Source organism: Alosa pseudoharengus, unplaced genomic scaffold (genome assembly GCF_046254945.1).
Source record: "Alosa pseudoharengus isolate Yale_2024_CS ecotype anadromous, Long Island Sound unplaced genomic scaffold, YU_APseudo_1.1 YU_APseudo_1.1_scf_7, whole genome shotgun sequence".
In the NCBI taxonomy this organism is placed as follows: Eukaryota; Metazoa; Chordata; class Actinopteri; order Clupeiformes; family Clupeidae; genus Alosa; species Alosa pseudoharengus.
This window is the reverse complement of record NW_027468859.1, coordinates 27,663,539-27,684,199: the sequence shown is the minus strand read 5'-3', so window position 1 is coordinate 27,684,199 and position 20,661 is coordinate 27,663,539. Positions and strand designations below refer to the sequence as shown.

The 20,661-nt window shown below is 39.0% G+C and overlaps 1 long non-coding RNA gene across 1 annotated transcript; it reads right to left on the bottom strand.

Moving 5' to 3' along the window:
* Positions 1-9,452: 9,452 nt before the first annotated feature.
* On the bottom strand, positions 9,453-18,075 carry LOC143110201 (uncharacterized). Its single transcript, XR_012984089.1, has 6 exons — positions 17,985-18,075; positions 17,544-17,692; positions 10,294-10,446; positions 10,097-10,156; positions 9,714-9,923; positions 9,453-9,597 (listed from the first exon to the last, which is right to left on the bottom strand). It is a non-coding gene; the product is annotated as an uncharacterized LOC143110201 (long non-coding RNA).
* Positions 18,076-20,661: the final 2,586 nt, after the last annotated feature.

Sequence of the window (20,661 nt, the reverse complement as noted above, 5' to 3'; positions counted from 1 at the left end):
GTAAGCCATTTTTGTCAACTAGTTAACTAGTGAGCCATGTTTCTGTGAACTAGTTAACTAGTGACAGCCAAAATGCTCACTAGTTAACTAGTAAGGCCCAAATTCTCTCTAGTTAACTAGTTCATATGTTTCATATCGTACTAGTTAACTAGTAATGCTCAGCATGTTCACTAGTTAACTAGTGGACATTGCAATGTGCACTAGTTAACTAGTTTAAAGACTTCTATATATTACTAGTCAACTAGTAAGGTACAAAAATGTTTACTAGCTGACTACTGAATGTCAAATTCCCACTTGTTAACTTCTATGTAATTTGGCCAGCCGCTTAAGCATTTATTCTGATATCTTGATATCAGGCCAACATGCAAGCCATTTTTGTCAACTAGTTAACTAGTGAGCCATGTTTGTGCACACTAGTTAACTAGTGACAGCATAAATGCCCACTAGTTAACTAGTGAACACATTTTAGCTTCACTAGTTAACTAGTGAGAGCCAGAAATGTCCACTAGTTAACTAGTAAAGGCCAAAATGCATACCAGTCAGCTAGTTGAAGGCTTTTGGGTCTAACTAGTTAACTAGTGACTGCCAAAAATGTGCACATGTTTACTAGTGAAGGCAAAACACCTCACTAGTTAACTAGTTGCAGTAGGTCAATGTCACTAGTTAACTAGTGAACCATAAATGGCTTACTAGCTAGCTAGGTGATGGCAGTAGTCTCACTAGTTAACTAGTTGATGCATCCTTTGTCCAAACTAGTTAACTAGTGAGGTCATAAATGTATACTAGTAAACTAGTTCAAGACAAAATTCACACTAGTCAACTAGTGGCGCAGAATTCAAATTAGGAGGCGGAGAATTCTGGAAATTGAGGCTTTCTATTGGCTCCCTATGTCCAAATAGAACATGACAACCAATCACAGAATCGCAGAATTTCACAAAATCCCACCCACAACATTTGCTTGTGGCACACAAGTTAACATGCTGGCCAAAGGAACTTTAACTAGTAAACTAGTGGCTTCAATGTGACACTTACATGTAAACTAGTGAAGGCAGAACTGCTCACTAGTTAACTAGTGAAGACACAAATGCCCACTAGTTAACTAGTGAGGTCTAAAAAGTGTCACTAGTTTACTAGTGTGCACCAAAACACCCACTAGTGAACTAGTCATGGCAATTTCCATTCGACTAGTTAACTAGTGAGGTGCAAAAAGTGTCACTAGTTTACTAGTGTGCCCCAAAATGCCCACTAGTTAACTAGTGAAGGCCATTCTAGCCCCACTAGTTAACTAGTGAGATGCCAAAACGCTCACTTGTTAACATGTAAAGGCCAAAATGCCCACTAGTTTACTAGTGAGGGTGTTGTGGGCCTTACTAGTTAACTAGTGGCATGCATATTTTGTTCACTAGTTAACTAGTTACACCTAAAAACACAAACAAGCTGACCGTTTTTTGTCCACTAGTTAACTAGTGGAACAATTTAAGTCTTACTAGTTTGCATGTGTGGCAGTGAAGCAGCTCACTAGTTAACTAGTGCCTGAAACGATCATTATTCATATTCTAATGAGAGGGTGGGTAGAAGACTCCTATTGGGTATCATGTAAGAATCCCACCCAGTCTATATGTAAATTTACTGTTCATAGCCTCGCGATCAGGTCCTGATGGGTGCCCCTAGTGGCTAAGGTGACACACTGCTCTGCAACGGTACTTCAGTATAGATAGTAAAGCAGAGCCTGCAGTATGCAGTATCTCATATTCTGTCAAAATGGTTTTTAATAATAACAGGGAAACCCCATGCAAGGGATCGATTTTAATATTATTCTTTGTTTATTGTTGCTAGGCAACCACAGACATGTATCCATTCAGTCGCGCTTTTCTGATTAATAACTGAAAAACAAAAGATTGTACACATTAACTGCACACATTAACTGCACATGGTTTCAAAAGTAATTAAAAGCTCAAGAAAAAAAGTCATGCACTTCTAAGGAATTGAACCCTGGTCTCCCACATGATCTCCTGCTGCTGAACCACTTGAGCTAGACTTGCCACATCAGCAATGCTATCATCAATGTTCATGTTACTGAAAGGTTTCGTTGCTAGGCAACCATATACAAATGCCTCCAGTTTTATCGCGATTTTCAGACTAATAACTGAAAAACTAAAGATTGTAGACATTAACCCTTTCGTGCCCGTGCCGAACATTCCATTTTTGGTGCTGGATGACCTCCTCACACAAAAAACCTTCTTGAGTATAATACATACCATTGTAATCAGAAGGATCAGTTCTATGAAATGATGTAAAATACATATGGTAATGTTGATATAGTAATGAACAGTATTTGAAAATCCTCTCCAAATGTATATCCGGAATGTGTCAAAATTTAATTTCATTCACATAAAAATGAATTTTCATCATATTTCTCTACAAGATAGAGAAAAATATAGTGTATGAAATGTTCAGCAAGTAGTGGGCTATTTAACAAAAAAGACTGTATTGGAATATCATTAACCTTTCAAAAGTTATGATAATTTTAGTGATCAGTGTAAAAAAATGCAGGAAACGGGATTTAGAATGTTGACAGAATTCACATTCACTTTCTCACCAACAACATAAAAGTATGCATAAAAACTAATAATCAAGTCAGAAACAATGTTTTAGATGTATTTGGTCTATAAGAATAAACCATTTATTTGTATATAAGCAAATGCTACAGTCAATAAGAATGACATAAAAAAAAACATACTGTACCTTACCAGTAATACAGGAAGTAAGTATACTGTATTCATTGAAGACCATTTTGGAAAAGAGACATAAAATACATTTGATTCAACAAATACAACTTCCTTATATAAATCAGTATAATATGAAAATTATATACATATATAAAATGTATTATTATTCATGAAAAGCTAGGAATACAATCAACATCACTCAAAACTCAATGTGTTCTAAACATTTGAAAGTGGATTACATACTTAGAACAAGCCTGTGGAGAATAAACACACACACACATATACACACAAACTCATACCCACATACACACACACTTACAGAGGAGGATAGGTGGGGAACCTGAAGGTTGAACACAGAAGAGCTATGACTCATTACTAAACGCATCCCCTTTTGCAGAATGCCAAATCTGACAGCAATTTGTTATCAATAAATCAAATTCGCCTACTGTTACACTCCAGGGCCATACAAGCTACTTTAGTTTTATTATGTACGTTTTTTATAACAAGCTCCTGCTGTACAGGAATATGTACTTGATGGAAAGACAACAGAGTAGTAGTTGGAGCAGCTGAAGGTGAGGCTGAAATTTCAACGGAAATGCCTACCAGCTGTTGTGATAGATTTCCTCCAAATTCTTTCTGGTTGTAGCTACCAAACCTAGGTTCAACACCAGATTCTGCATTGCATTGTCAAACTTGAAAAAACAAGAAGCTACTGACAACGGCAATGTCAATGGAGAAAAAGTGCTTTCTGGTATTCTGCGTTTTTTGGAGTACACAATATGTATTCATCATTTGGTCAATGTCCCCTGATCCCTGCCAAGACTTGGTTCCCCAGTAGCAATGGATATTAGGTAGGGAAGTGAACCCCATGTAAATGATCAATCCCAGAAACCTGTGAAACTCTTCTGGGGTCTTTGTCCCATGCCCCTGCACTGCTTGCATACGATGGCCTACTAAGCACAAGCTCCCATTCCTTCCGGTTGGTATAACCACATATGCCTGGGACAACAATGTGAGTAAAAAAGAACATAACAAGTCTATTTCACACAGTTTTTTAGTCTGCACCATCCTACGCACGGCACATAAATCTATACCTTCTTCCTCCATCCCCTCATGGTCTTCAGCATTGTGAGCGCAAGCTCATGAGCAGTCAGCTACCTCTTCAGGCTTGCGAGAAGGTCTGTGTAGGTCTTGTCATCCTCCATCTAAAACAAGAGCAAAATCATACAAATACCATTATTAATGTAAAAAATAAAATCACAAAACTACAGATTTGTGCATGTATGCACACAAAAGAAGAGGTAGCCTAAACTATTGAAGCATCCTCAGAATATACTCGAAATATTTCTAAGTAGGCCTATGAAAAGTCATTGTATTACAAATGGGTTTAGCTACCCTAAATCTGATTGCCTGGCTGGCATCAAGATAAAGACAGATTACATTTCACCTAGTAACAAACTGCTGAAATGCAATAATGACATTTCTGACAGAATATGTGATTTCACATCATGTTTTTTATAACTAAATATTGAGAGGAGTTGCGCTTCATCTATTTCAAGTCATGCCATCTTAGAAAATGTTGAGACAAGCACGTCTGATGTTTGTCATTTAGAAGTTAGCAAGCTAAAATAGTTCACTACAGACTGCACTACAGATAACAACCGGAGGAAAGGCAGTAAGTTAATTACATTTCTGACAGAATATGTGATTTCACATCTTATTTTCTACAACTAATGTTACATATTGAGAGGAGTAAAAATATCGCTCAACTTATTTCATGTAAGAGAACGCCACTTAGAAACGCGGCGCCCCTTGATTTATTCAGCTTTGGTTTGCTATACTATCTTGCCAAAATAAAATAATGCTTACCTAACAAGCAAATTGGTACTAGAAAACAAACTTACCTACAGGTTATATACTAACAGGTTTTTAAATGAAACTGTCAAATGAAAATAACTGACATCAAAAGCAAACGATAATATTGCAAGCAGTTCAGAATTATACAGTTAGCTGCTAGCTAAAGTTACGTGACGATGCACTAGCCCCCCGCTAAGCCATAATGTTGACGCTGATGAGAATTACTGTCAAATAACATGATTTAAGGACTTCAAATTAAGATAAACCATAACTAGAACCGATGTAAAAACAATATTACCTCAGTTTATCCAGCTGTGTGGTTTCCAGTCAAGGTAAACTCCAACTTAAGTGCAGGTGGCATCCGGCTGTCCACGTCAAATGCACCGACTCAAGTGAAAATATTTTTTCAAGACTCATCTTCAAGGATACAAAACATTTCGCGCCATAAACCCCTTAACCAATCATATCAAATTGAAGCTTATGTTGTCAGCATTACGGGGAAGATTTCAGAAATAAAATCAGTCATTGGACAGCTGAGATATTAGACGATTGGCCATCGTTACTTTTGTAACGAAATTAGAACGGTCGGGCTCGTAAGGGTTAACTGAACGAAGATTATAGCAATACACCACAACTTTGTCACTAGACGTGTTATCAAAACATATTTTTATGCCCAAACGATCTTAGTTTATAAAAGTTTGCTCTTAGAACAGCCTGGATGAAGTCAGCCATGTTTTCTAGGTTTCTGAGTCCTAAATGGACCAATCAAAATCCTTGTTCCGCCTTCTTCATTTGCATGTAAGTGCGACATTGCGCACTAGTTAACTGTGGGACAATGTTACGTCCCACTAGTTAACTAGTTGCACAAAATGCAAGCCGTTTGTGTATTTATTCAAATTCCACTAGTTTACTAGTGTGAATGGCATTTTTCTCCTGCTAGTTCATTATGGACAGTGTTTTGTCCTCACTAGCTAACATGTAAGGCTCAAAATGCCCTCTATAAGCTAGTGAAAGGCATTAATAATGCAGATATGCTCACTAGTTAACTAGTGAGCACGTCCTGTTCCATTACTAGTAAACTAGTAAGGCCAAACATGTCAACTAGTTAACTAGTGAAGGCCAATGTGTCACTAGTTAACTAGTAAGAGTACCTTTTGCATTACTAGTAAACTAGATAGCTCCAAAAACAGCCACTAGTGTGTCTTGTGCGCACTAGTTAACTAGTGAGCTGCTTTACTGCCACACATGCAAACTAGTGAGACTTAAATTGTTCCACTAGTTAACTAGTGGACAAAAACGGTCAGCTTGTTTGTGTTTTTAGGTGTAACTAGTTAACTAGTGAACAAAATATGCATGCCACTAGTTAACTAGTAAGCCCCACAACACCCTCACTAGTAAACTAGTGGGCATTTTGGCCTTTACATGTTAACATGTGAGCGTTTTGGCATCTCACTAGTTAACTAGTGGGGCTGCAATGGCCTTCACTAGTTAACTAGTGGGCATTTTGGGGCACACTAGTAAACTAGTGACACTTTTTGCACCTCACTAGTTAACTAGTCGAATGGAAATTGCCGTGACTAGTTCACTAGTGGGTGTTTTGGTGCACACTAGTAAACTAGTGACACTTTTTAGACCTCACTAGTTAACTAGTGGGCATTTGTGTCTTCACTAGTTAACTAGTGAGCAGTTCTGCCTTCACTAGTTTACATGTAAGTGTCACACTGAAGCCACTAGTTTACTAGCTAGAGTTCCTTTGGCCAGCATGTTAACTTGTGTGCCACATGCAAATGTTGTGGGTGGGATTTCGTGAAATTCAGCACTGTGATTGGTTGTCATGTTCTATTTGGACATAGGGAGCCAATAGAAAGCCTCAATTTCCAGAATTCTCCGCCTCCTAATTTGAATTCTGCGCCACTAGTTGACTAGTGTGAATTTTGTCTTGAACTAGTTTACTAGTATACATTTATGACCTCACTAGTTAACTAGTTTGGACAAATGATGCATCAACTAGTTAACTAGTGAGCCTGCTGCAATCACCTAGCTAGCTAGTAAGCCATTTATGGTTCACTAGTTAACTAGTGACATTGACCTACTGCAACTAGTTAACTAGTGAGGTGTTTTGCCTTCACTAGTAAACATGTGCACATTTTTGGCTGTCACTAGTTAACTAGTGAGACCCAAAAGCCTTCAACTAGCTGACTGGTATGCATTTTGGCCTTTACTAGTTAACTAGTAGACATTTCTGGCTCTCACTAGTTAACTAGTGAAGCTAAAATGTGTTCACTAGTTAACTAGTGAGCCTTTTGGCTCCCACTAATTAACTAGTGTGCATATTTTGGCCCTTCACTAGTTAACTAGTTCACACAAACATGGCTCACTAGTTAACTAGTTGACAAAAATGGCTTAAATGTACATGACAATTATGCTTGATATCAAGATATCAGAATAAATGCTCAATCGGCTTTCCATAATAGTGTTTTGTCTTCACTAGCTAACATGTAAGGCTCAAAATGCCCTCTATAAGCTAGTGAAAGGCATTAATAATGCAGATATGCTCACTAGTTAACTAGTGAGCATGTCCTGTTCCATTACTAGTAAACTAGTAAGGCCAAATATGTCAACTAGTTAACTAGTGAAGTCCAATGTGTCACTAGTTAACTAGTAACAGTACCTTTTGCATTACTAGTGAACTAGATAGCTCCAAAAACAGCCACTAGTGTGTGTCTTGTGCGCACTAGTTAACTAGTAAGCTGCTTCACTGCCACACATGTAAACTAGTGAGACTTAAATTGTTCCACTAGTTAAATAGTGGACAAAAACAGTCAGCTTGTTTGTGTTTTTAGGTGTAACTAGTTAACTAGCGAACAAAATATGCATGCCACTAGTTAACTAGTAAGGCCCACAAAACCCTCACTAGTAAACTAGTGGGTATTTTGGCCTTTACATGTTAACAAGTGACCATTTTGGCATCTCACTAGTTAACTAGTGGGGCTGAAATGGCCTTCACTAGTTAACTAGTGGGCATTTTGGGGCACACTAGTAAACTAGTGACACTTTTTGCACCTCACTAGTTAACTAGTCGAATGGAAATTGCCATCACTAGTTCACTAGTGGCTGTTTTGGTGCACACTAGTAAACTAGTGACACTTTTTAGACCTTACTAGTTAACTAGTGGGCATTTGTGTCTTCACTAGTTAACTAGTGAGCAGTTCTGCCTTCACTAGTTTACATGTAAGTGTCACACTGAAGCCACTAGTTTACTAGCTAGAGTTCCTTTGGCCAGCATGTTAACTTGTGTGCCACATGCATGTTGTGGGTGGGATTTTGAGAAATTCTGCACTGTGATTGGTTGTCATGTTCTATTTGGACATAGGGAGCCAATAGAAAGCCTCAATTTCCGGAATTCTCTGCCTCCTAATTTGAATTCTGCGCCACTTTTGTGTTGAACTAGTTTACTAGTATACATGTATGACCTCACTAGTTAACTAGTTTGAACAAATGATGCATCAACTAGTTAACTAGTGAGCCTACTGCCATCACCTAGCTAGCTAGTCAGCCATTTATGGTTCACTAGTTAACTAGTGACATTGACCTATTGCAACTAGTTAACTAGTGAGGTGTTTTGCCTTCACTAGTAAACATGTGCACATTTTTGTCTGTCACTTGTTAACTAGTGAGACCCAAAAGCCTTCAACTAGCTGACTGGTATGCATTTTGGCCTTTACTAGTTAACTAGTAGACATTTCTGGCTCTCACTAGTTAACTAGTGAAGCTAAAATGTGTTCACTAGTTAACTATTGAGCCTTTTGGCTCCCACTACACTCTTAAAACAAAAGGTTCTAAATGGAACCTTTAAGGGTTCTATAACTTGGTACATATATGGCACCCTCAAAAGGTTCCATATAGAACCATTCCAGAGGGTTCAATATAAAGAACCCTTAGGGGTTCTTTCATTTTTTATAAAAGGGTTCTAAATAGTACCTTTTAAGAGGTTCATTCATTCCCCCAAAACCTTTTATTACTTGTTGATCATATTTTAATGTTTAATCATAAATAATGATAGTGGTTACTAGTGATCACTGATTAATATATTGTATAGTGATTATCAATAATACTTGTAAAATTGTTTAGGAAAGAGGGAGGCTTTTACTTTAAATGAAAATATACCCATTAACTTGTTACACAAACCTTTGTTTAAGAGTTGTGCCTGGCTCTACACATAAAAACATGAAGGCCACACACAGATTTAGAAATAATCAAGCAAATTTATTAAATATATACCGGTAATATAATAAAAGGTAATATTAACGAAGACTAGCAAATTTGATTATAAAGTCTCCAGACAGGAGTCGACACTCTTTTTTGACTTGGTATCTTGAACAAATAATGCTCTGCAAAAGCCAATGTGTGCTTAATCTGCATGTGGTGGTACTCCACACCAAAGATGTAATACACCTCCAGCAGGCATTGGAGTGCATGTGGCACATCCATCTCTCCACTTGCTATTGTGATGCCATCCATCTTTATGGATGCTCTCCTGGCAAGGAGGGGAGTATCGCCACCCTGGAAGATGATGGTTGGAAACACGCTCAGTGGTTCCTATGCAAATGAGAAATGTACAAGGGATCTCCTGTAAGAGTCTATGATGTGAACTGACAACATAAAGCAATGTTAATTGTAATGTTAAAAACATCAAATACCTCGTCTAAACAATACAGAAACTTGGCATCCTCCTTAAAAAGGGCAGGTAAAATTAGGACAGCAGCACTTTTTTGAAGGTCTGAAATTTCATAGTTTAATGATCTTATTATTATTAAATAATTGAAGGGTGCAAGGGAAAAGAAGAAGCTGGTGACTTACCATCTGTGTTAGTATCTCGTAGGCTTGACAGCATCTCCCTCTGACTCCCACTGTCAGCCACTCTGATGAAGTTAGGGGTCAATATACTGAGGGTGTTATGCAGGCTTAGCTCTAAGTCCAGTCCAAACCGCAACTTCATTTCATGATGCATCTACAAATGAACAAACAAAACAAAACAGAGCAAATTGTAGTTACCAATAAATGGTTATAGAACTTACTCCTGAACAGCACTGAACTCTAATACTACTATAAGACTTTGCTACTCACCAGCTCTGGCACCCAAAGAAATGGGAACATCTCCATCCCCTCCTCAGTTGGCTTTCCCATTTGCTCTACCCTCTTATAGACAGTTTGCCTCATCCTGTCCATTATATGACTAATATCTGGCTGACGACGGCACAACTAATTGTTTATGGCGTTTATATGCTCTTGAAAGCTGTGGTAGTCCTCCCCAACTGCTTCAAAGTCCAACATAATCTGAAAAAAAAAAGACATGCAGAGAATGCAAAACTGAATTTACGTATGTGAGCAATGATAATATAAATTTTCTCAAGCCAGATAGTCTTTCATTCAATCATAAATAAATAAATAATGTAGCCGGACCTAACTGCTGTATGATTCAACATTTCATTCACAAACATATTACAAACCTCTTGTGTTGGCTCGTAATCAGAAGACATCTGGACCCCCACTCTGCACTTTTTTGCTCTCTGAAATTAGCAAAGAGAAATGTGTAATATTAAGATATCTGTACTGACAAACAGTGGCTACTGTGACTAGCTAGCATATAGACATACAGACAAGAAAACAAACGGGCTAAAGACAAGCAAGAATGTAAAAATGGCACCTGATGTCCAGGTGGGTCCTCCAGAGGCACATGGTCCACAATTCTTTGTCTTCTGACACCAAACTTTCTCTTCATCTCCTGCACCGTCGTCAAGTTTATCAAAGGAGACCTTTCCTTTTTGAACTTATTCCTAAGACACTCCAGCAGGGTCTCCTTTGAGTAAAGACATGAATTATGAGCATAGGTGCCAACTCTCACGCATTGGCCGTGAGAGACACACGCATTTGATTAGTTTCACACACTCACACGCCACACCCCCGATTTCTCACGCTCAACCATGAGGATTTACATTAGATGCATTAGATGCATAGGTCAGATGCATGAAAAATTAGTTTAGCCTATCTATAGATCTACCTGTTGAGCCACGGTTATGCTTTCAGAGACGGTGAGAGGGTTCAAGAGCACCCCCTATCTGTGGAATTTTCTAAATTTTCTCTCATTTGCGATGCTACTTCAGAAGCCGTCCCAGGCGCATTCCCCCCGCATTTCCCCGGCTTCAGGTATGCTTTGAGTATTATTGAGTATTTTTCACGCTGAAGTGTCAACCTGGTAGATAAAATACCTGGCAGATGAGGTTCAACTAAACTAAACCTATACATATGATGTCACACATCAGGTGAACGTGCGGAATCTAAGCTTTCCAATGATATTAGCGCCAAGTTGCTGTGATAAATGGTTCGCGAGAAAATTAACATTGAACCGACGTGCAATTTAGGCTAATCATATTTGCATTTTGCACACAGTGCACACCCATTACTCTCGGTTTAATATTTCACTAACCCTTCACACAACACGTGGCAAACCCAATATCACAATAAACAGCAAACCGTACCGAATACGAGGATATAAAGCATGCCTCTGTGCAATAAGTGGTTTCTGAGTAATCCGGTTTTGAAATTGCAACACATTTCTACATAGCCTCATTGGGGCGAAATTATAATGTATTCTAATGTAAACTATTTGTCAGTAGGCCTACATACATTTTTGTAAATTGCTCAGCCATAGATTATCCCACTATCATGGTTCTTATATTGTCAGGTTCCAGCCAATCCCATTACAGATAAATGAATATATTTATATTGGCATGCTTCCTAGTGACATTAATGCAAAAATATGAAGAAAATCAAATAACGAGACACAAATATTGATATAAAGCCTGACATAAGCCATATGCAAACATTCACATCATGCAGATATGGGTACATCCTGAAAAAGGAATAGCATGTAGGCTATAGGCTATGGCCATTGCAATGACCAATATATTATCTTAAATAAACTAGCTGAATAACACAGGTGACCACTTCTGCATAATTTCATTAAGTGCTGAAATGTACACACATTTTTGAACATTTCTGAACTGTGAAATGTAGCATATGTTTTTGTGGTTGTGAACTTATTGCAATATCAACATAACTATTCCACCTGTGTGTGCATGGTTATAATTCTGAAGTGCAAAATAGCTTAGGCTACAGCACAAATATTTCCATAAAAATAAGCAAGTCTGAATTTATTTTAAAAGTGCACCTGATTGATGCATTTAAAAGTTAAAATATACAAACAATTCTTAAATTCTTACAAAACACCCACCCACTTTTTAAAATTGTTAGTTTGGACCCCCCCCCCACACACACACTTTTGCCGTGCGAAATACCAGTGCTGTTTTCAGCATCTGTTTAGTGCTTCATTGTAATTTTCATTGGATTCTCCCATTTGCGCGTAAATCGCTCATAAACTTTTTTTTTTTTGTTACACGCATTCTCCCATTCCTCTTCTGTCACACACACAGTGACAAGCGCCAAATCTCCCGCAGTGTTGAAGAGATCAGTCATCCCCCTCACTTTTGATAAGGTAAAAAGCCTTATAGGTACGCCAAATAAATAATAACCTATACTGTAGGTTTACGCTAGGCTATGTAAAACTCCCCATTAACAGCATCACGTCACTAACCACAGCTAAGACTGCACAATCTCTATTCACTCTGTTGGATATCTGAAGCCAGTTTGTCTACTTAGATACTGTAAATCCTCAAATTATGGCCGGGGTCTTAAGACAAAGTACAGGCCTTTAGGGGCAGGATTGTATTCGAGACAGCCCTTTATTTCTTATGCAAGTTTTATTTTGAGACATGCGTTTCTTGGAGCGGCATACTGGTAGGCCTTCAAAAGCATGACATTTTCGGTTTAGTTTGATATTTCATTTACTTTTGGACTGTTTGATTATATTGTTAAATGTTGGGACTGATGGGCACTGAAATCTGGGGAGGTATTTGATGATCACTATTACGTTTCATGTAGTTGAAAGAGTGTCGGGATTTCAAACAAACCATCCGCTTTCATGCGTTCATTGAACGTCTGCGGTGCTGTAATGGAAACCTTATTGCGTAGCCAAGTAGAGTTATTTTTAAATTATGCATGATTTACTTTTTATTAATTTCGTAGGCTGGCTTTATTTTGTTATATAGAAGTATCTAAATAACCTGTTAAAATGTACCAGAATTTAGGAAATTGCATCTAGTCCAAAAAAATATTTTTTTTTGTCCCTGATATGTCCCACCCACTTTCACAATGCCTCCGACGCCCATGGTCCCAGTAGTAGGCTAGATCCCTTTGATACCAATGTTCATTTAACTCTGGGACCCTGGTCCCAGGGATGGATTACTGCACGGGCCTTCTGGGCCCAGACCCAGGGGCCCAAGGTGTCAGGGGGCCCTGAAGCCCAAGCCTTTGCATGGAATCATTGCCTCAATATCAACACATCAGGATGTAGGCTATGAATCTGATTGAATTTAGTATTGGCCATCCCCTAAATGCATTAAAATGTAGGGTCTGGGCACTCACCGTTCGCAGTGCTCAGTCCGAGTGGCCGGATAATCGGTTGTCTTTCAAATTCCCTCTGCACGCAATAGGACAGCACTGAGTCCCATGCGTTTTCCCACCAGCGGAGCTAGTTGGACAGTTCAAACTTGTCATCTGCCATCTCAAAACAAGCTTAACTCGTGTCACACTGTTGGCCAACAGCAATATCCATCTTCTTTGTTTTCAAGTAGCAGGGAATTCAAGCCAAACCGTTGCAACTCTGCCATCCATCATTATGTTATGCCCCCCTAACGACTCTATAGACGATTTGATAGGCCTGATAGAAGTTTAATTTTTCGAGCTCACAAGCCAACGGAGAGTTGCTAGACTAGCCCTGGAAGAAAATGTAATTTGCTGCCGCTAGGGTGTGTCTAGATTTCTAAGCTACCAAAATGCACCAGAATACAGGAAATCACATCAAACAAATGAAAAAAATTCTGGGGGAGGACCCCCAAACCCCCCTTCCACATATGCGACAATTAGTGGGGAGCCCTTAATACATGTGGGCCAGAGGCCCGAAAGTTCATAATCCGTCCATGCCTGGTCCCTACACCTGAGAACCACTGATGTACGTTTTGTTTACTGTACGGTATAATGCTGAATGAGCCAAACAAAAATTTCCGCAGCAAAATTTTGGTTGGCCCCACCAAATCTCACTCCAAGGTTTTTTGAAAAGTTGGCAGCCCTGTTATGAGGCTCAGACAGAGTCAGAGTAGTATAGGAATTCAATTGAGGAATAATGTTTTCCATAACAAAACGTTAAAAAACTAGATGTACCGCAGAGCGGTACAAAATATGACCGCCGCCCAGTCCAGCACATTTTTTCCACAAAAATAAATCACGCTGAAAGGCCTATATGATTCTAACTGTCTCACTAAATTGCATTAGCCACACTCAATTCTCACTGGTATCTGCTAGACAACAAGTAGGCTACCAAAACATGATTAGTTCATAGATTTCACATGTAAAATTAATTTTATACAACCCCACCCCCATCTTGCCTGTTCATAATTCTGAGAAATTCTTGAATTGTGTGCATGTGTGTGTGTACACGTTTATGTTTATGTGTGTGTGTGTGTGTGTGTGTGTTTGTGTGTTTGCCTGCGTATGTGTGTTTGTGCATGTGCATCTTACGGAGCCCGTGAGGTGACATGAAAAAAAAAAAAAAACGAAGGTAAAAAAAAAAAAAAAACTGAGAAAAGGTATGTACTTGGGACAAACACTGACTAGGTTTTTTTGCGAGATATTGACTTTCTTTTTGCGAGATCTCGAGTTTCTTTTGCGAGATCTTGACTTTCTTTTGCCAGTCTCGCAAATCCATCAATGCATTATGAGAACCACTAGAAATGTTCCGGAGAGCTTTAGCCACTGGAAATAGGTTGCAGTTCCTTATTTTGGCATCTGCGTTGGTCTGAGGTTGCGTTCCACACTGACTGACAAGCCAACCTAGTCAGGGTGCGATTTGTGAAAAAAGCCGAGGGGGGGCGGGGGCGTCATCGCTCCTACACATCACTCCATCCTAAAGCTCGATTTCAGTAGTCAATTTGATTTCAGAGGCTTTGAAAATATGAAGTTTCGTTTCTCTTTCTTTAACTTGTTTAGCTGTATTCTCCAGTGCAGTGAACAAGCCGCTGCATTCTGCAGTGAGTCAAGACCAGAAGTTAACGTTACCGGCACACACGCACAGTGATAGTCTTTTGACAGGGCCGGTTCTACGTTATTCTGTGCCGGGGAGCAACACGCCCACGACCGCAACAGCCATTATGGTCTATACAGCACAGGCGAGCACAGGCTACCAGGAGAAACATCAAGCAATTCAGATCAATTAGTTAAAATAATATAGATGAACCATACAATTGCAAGCGACCATGCCACAGCGGGCTACTGTATTAATGTCATCATTGTCCTACCGTATCCTCGAACTCGTGTATTGCCCGAATGTGAAGCCAAGAACCATAGGCCTACCTTCTTTGCGTTCTCTCCCTCCTTTTTTGTATTTTGTATCCTCTGTTTATGTTCTTTTTTCTGGCTACCAATTTATTTACAGCCATTTTCCCACTAGTTTTGCCTACCAAGCATACGCGTAGCCGCGGCCAGGCCTGTTTACTTGTCAGTCTTGCCCGTCCAATTAGGGTTTCCTTCGTTTACGTTCACCATCTAAAAAAGACGCGCAAGTCAACACTGCGCTGATAGTTCAAGAATCAGTAAAATCGCGTAGGCTACAGCCGGCAGCTCCGTAATTGTCAGGTGTGATGAAATGCGTTCATATTCCACTTTTTATGTCATAAACGCTGCATGCCTATGAAAAGGCTTTGCAGTAGGATTGTCCGATGGTCAAGCTGTTGCTTCAATTTGTGTTTTAATTTATGCAACGCACCGATGCTGGGTTCATGCAGTTTTGCGCAAGTTTAAAATGTTTAGCCCACAGCATAATGTGTCATTTTTGTACAATAAGTTCCACTTTTCATGTCATGAATGTAACATGCCTATGATAAAGCTTTGAAGTTGTCCAATATGGTCAATCAATTGTGTTTCATGTGACGCACTGAAGCTACATTCATTGTTTTGCTCCAGTTGGAAATGTTTTTGCGTAATTTGTCAGCTATGATCAAATGCCTTCAATAAATTCCACATAAATATAACATGCCTATGATTAATGTTTGTATGGCCACCCATTTGAACATTTCTGGCTACGCTACCGAGAACAGAATCTCTCAATCTCACATCTTGACAGGTCACGTCTAACGTAGGCTACTACTCCCCCCCCCTCCCCTCCCCTCCAGACCGGGCCGGTGCTGTTGCTCCCGTTGCGTCTCTTTCAGTGATTTCGCCGACAATGACACTGCAGCCTGGCCTGCATTTATGCGCGAAGCCCGTTAGTTTTGCTCTTGTTCGCCGCATGCTGGCAAAACAAGGCACTGCAACGTAATTTCAGTGACTGAAGCTCTCTAGACGTTTGTGGCTCTGCATTGATGGATTTGCGAGATCTCGCAAAAGAAAGTCAATATCTCGCAAAAGAAACTCGAGATCTCGCAAAACAAACTCAATATCTCGCAAAAGAAACTCGAGATCTCGCAAAACAAACAAAATATCTCGCAAAAGAAAGTCAATATCTTGCAAAAGAAACTCGAGATCTCGCAAAAGAAACTCGAGATCTCGCAAAACAAACTCAAGATCTCGCAAACCTAGTCAATGTTTGTCCCAAGTACATACCTTTTCTCAGTATTTTTTTTTTTTTACCTTCGTTTTTTTTTTTTTTTCATGTCACCTCACGGGCTCCGTAGCATCTTGCCTGTTCATAATTCTGAGAAATTCTTGAATTGTGTGCATGCGTGCGTGTACACGTTTATGTTTATGTGTGTGGGTGTGTGTGCTTGTTTGTCTGCGTATGTGTGTTTGTGCATGTGCATGCATGCGTACATATGTCTACTGTGTGAGTATGTGTCATACGTATGATTACTGTGAATGTATGTGTGTGCGTGTGTATCTGTTTATGCACATGTGTGCACATGGAATGGGTTAACATGACCCCTGGAGGCAAACATACGGAAAAAATTGGTCATCCTAGGCCCTACGGTTCTCAAGATATTCACAGAAAACTGTGTCTACCCTACCCTATAGTAAATAAAAAACATAAATTAATTTATTGTGTGGCCCCCCATGAACGGAATTCCACGAAACTTGGCGTGCATTCAGAGGGTGTCATAATGATTCAACACTTCCAATTTCGTGCTTTTTGACTATGTTAGGTCACAGATACCTGTGATTACAACACCTCATTTTTACTTTTTTGTGTTTAACTAGGTGGCGCTATACATGAAATGAGTGGTTATGGAATGGGTTGACATGGCCCCTTGAGATCAACATACAAAAAAAATGGTCCTCCTAAACCTTACGGTTCTCGAGATATTCACAGAAAACTGTGTCTGCCCTACCCTCCTTTCGGGGGGTTCAGTCCAGCGGGGGGGCTACAGATCAAAACGAAAAACGATGGTTCCATGCTATCCATATGGGGTTACATGCCCACCAAGTTTCGTGTACCCCGGTCTTTCAGTGTCGGAAATTTGGGCATGCGAAAAAGAAAAAAGAAAAAATTCTGACTAAACCTATATGACCGCCGCTTCGCTTCGCGGCGGTCATAATAACATGCATAACCAGATGAGCTGTGGTCGTTAAGAAATGGATATCTAGTGATCAGACACCACAGGACATCAGTGTATTTTTTATGGTTTGGGTACCTGAAAGAACAATCATTGGAATTAGAATTTTCCTACTCATGGTTTTAGTAGCAGAGTAGCGTTATTAAACAATAGGCAGGAAAAAAATAACAAAAGTCTATAGGCAGAAAAAAAATAACATGTGGTCCTAAAAACCTTCATGAAAAAATCTCTTTACCAGGAGAAATTAATGAAGTATTCTCACTGAACCAACGATGATTTGCGTAACTTTTCCACCTCTCAAAAACAAGACTGTGTTTCATCAGAGGAAACAGTTGTTCAACCATCCTCTGTCAACCCCAGCAGTCTCCCCATCAATTTGCTGTTCTGTTAATGCAAGTATGAAATAGACTTTCTTTACATTAAATATAATGCAAACAATGCAGAAATCAGGAAAATGCTGATGAAGTAGCTGTAGATGTTGTAAATATTTGGGAAGGTAAAACTTTACATCACAAATTGGACACTTAAAGATAGTATCCATTACTAATCAAAGTCCATAGGTGTCCCTGTGCACAAACCTTCAGTTGAACGCGTTGTTCGTTCAAAAATAAATATTAAGTTAATAGTGATCAGTGTGCGGTGATTCTTAATCTTTCACTCTTATAGTATCCATTACCTTTGACTATCTTGCCGTCAATTAAATTGATGGACAGACATCTTCCACAGTCCAGTGCTTTGTCATCTAAAATGAAAAATAAGACATAGAGACCATAGACTGTATATATAGAACTTATATACAGTCTATGATAGAGACATTAAGTACATATTGTAGTGAGTTAGTGAGTTCCATCCTCTTTTAGATTCCTGTATTGTCTTACAGACACCAGAGCCGTAGCGTTAGCTAGAGCTGCTACAGATGTACTAAATACATTGTAATTTGCAATAAGCCTAACAGCATGATACAAGAACGAGGTTCAACTGGTAGCTATCTCATGTGTTTCAAAAGTCTGTTAGCTGCTATAGCACTATTGGCTACTGTTAGCTATCCTAACTTGTTGGCTGGTTTCCCTATAATTTAACTAAATAGCCTGCTAATGAAGTATTAGTAATTGCCAAATAATTTGCATTGTATGTTAGCTGAAGTTAGTAGCTGATTAATGTCAACCATTGACTTCTATCAGAGAATGTCCGGGATCTGCTTTGCTTCTACAGTATGTTCACTAGCTACTAGCGACAGCTAGCGCTAGCAGGCTAGCTGTAGATAGCTTTAACTCAATCGGGGAGAGGGAGGACATTAAACAGTAGTGTAGTTCTACACAAGCTCGAAATCATATAAATGATAGTTGATTTTATTGCCAGGCTGACAAGTTTTCTACGTCCTTATCTTAATGATGGATCCAGTAGGGTGAATCAATGTCTATGATAGCTATCTGCTGCTAACATTATTCAACGAACCTCGTTACTATGGTTATGATTGGTTAAGTGTGTCCAAAAGTCCAGCATGCAAGTGCTTTGCAGCACTCAACAATTGGAGGGAATGATTGACCAATAGGAGTATTTCCATGGGTTTAAAATAGAAGCCATCCTAAGCCTCTTTGAGTGCAAGAGAGAGAGAAAAAAGAAATATAGAGAGCGAGAGAGGGAGAGATAGAACTCACTCTCTTCAGTTACTGAATGGAGATGGAAAGTATCACCATGGCAACCCACTCTGTCTCCAGAGGCTCTGTTGTGATCTTGGCCAGCAGACTGAGGAAGCACACTGTAGGAGTAGTAGTAGGCTAGGCAACTACACAAGTTGATCGATGGAAATTCTGTGATTATACGGTGACAAAGCAGTCCAGTTAATCTCAGGGGTGTTCTTACCAGGCTATAGAGAGTAGTGCTCCCGCAGGCAGTGTGAACCAATCACACAGAGAGTGATCTTTTTCTACAAAATAATTCTTTAAAAATAAGATCTTTAATAATGTCTTCCCTCTGTACTGAATCATAGAGTCACTTATAATGCTGCAAATGCATGCAGAATTTGGTTACATTGTTTATGTTCTCATGATGACTACGGTACACCATTGCTTTTATCACCTTGTACCACTTCCCATATGCTACCTATAATGGTGTTTGTGTGGCAATGAAACTCCAATCTGTGCTGAAGAAATGGAAGGTAACGTTAGACTGTAATAGATTCACTTCAATAGGTGCAATGTCCAACCGAGAAGGCTTTCATTTTCATGAAAACCCCTTTCAAGCAATTGTTTGACTATAATATACAATGTGTTGATGCATAATTATGACTATAATATACAATATGTTGATGCATAATTATGTACTGTAATATCCAATGTGTTTATGCATAATTATGACTATAATATACAATGTGTTGATGCATAATTATGATACTATAATATCCAATGTGTTGATGCATAATTATGTTTATTATAATATCCAATGTGTTGATGCATAATTATGTACTATAATATCCAATGTGTTGATGCATAATTGGGTACTATAATATCCAATGTGTTGATGCATAATTATGTATAAATTCAAGTTGATGCTGGAGTTGTAATAGCTGTATATCACAGAAGATTCTTGATCACAGACGATTTCTTTAGTTTTTAATGGTGTTATGTGCAGCTGTGTTTAAGAACACATTTACTGCTCTACATGTTAAAAAGTAGAACCCTGCTTTCTGCATTTCTACATGTCAACATCCGTAGGCTCACTGAACTCACCATATGGTGTTGTTCTATGTGTTGTGTCTATTGATGAGAATTGTTTTGGAATAAAATAATAGAGTAAGCAATCCAGCCAATAGTTTTAGAAGTTAATAAGACTACAATATTCCAATTTAAAAATAAAGAGGTATTTCATTCTGTTAGTGAACTGTCATTTAAGGGTCGATGTGTTCAGCAGTCATAATATCATAAAATCATAATTGTTCTTTAAAGAATGACTAGGTAAAGCTGTACCCCACACCTTTCCTATCCCACTCCATGCCAGAGGCGTATCAAGCTTTTTAAAAGTGTGGGGGTTGTGGGATAGGGAAGTAAAACAATCCGGCCAAATTATAAATAACTCCCTGCAGGGACGTTGTAAGTATTTTCTGAGAGAGGTGCGGACTATATTGGCAGGTATCCGGGAGTTTCTCCCCCGAAACTTTTTTAGCCCACGTTACCTTTACTTGCTGCAGGGACGCACACATTGCATGAGCGCTCATAAGCGTTCTTTGAGTTCTACATGCTGGAAATCCTAGTTCTCAGATGTAGAACTCAAATATGTCTTGACGCCGCTGTTTGTAAAATCAAAATAAGATTTTCTAAATGGAACGCGATCGTAGAGACATTGAGATCTCCAGT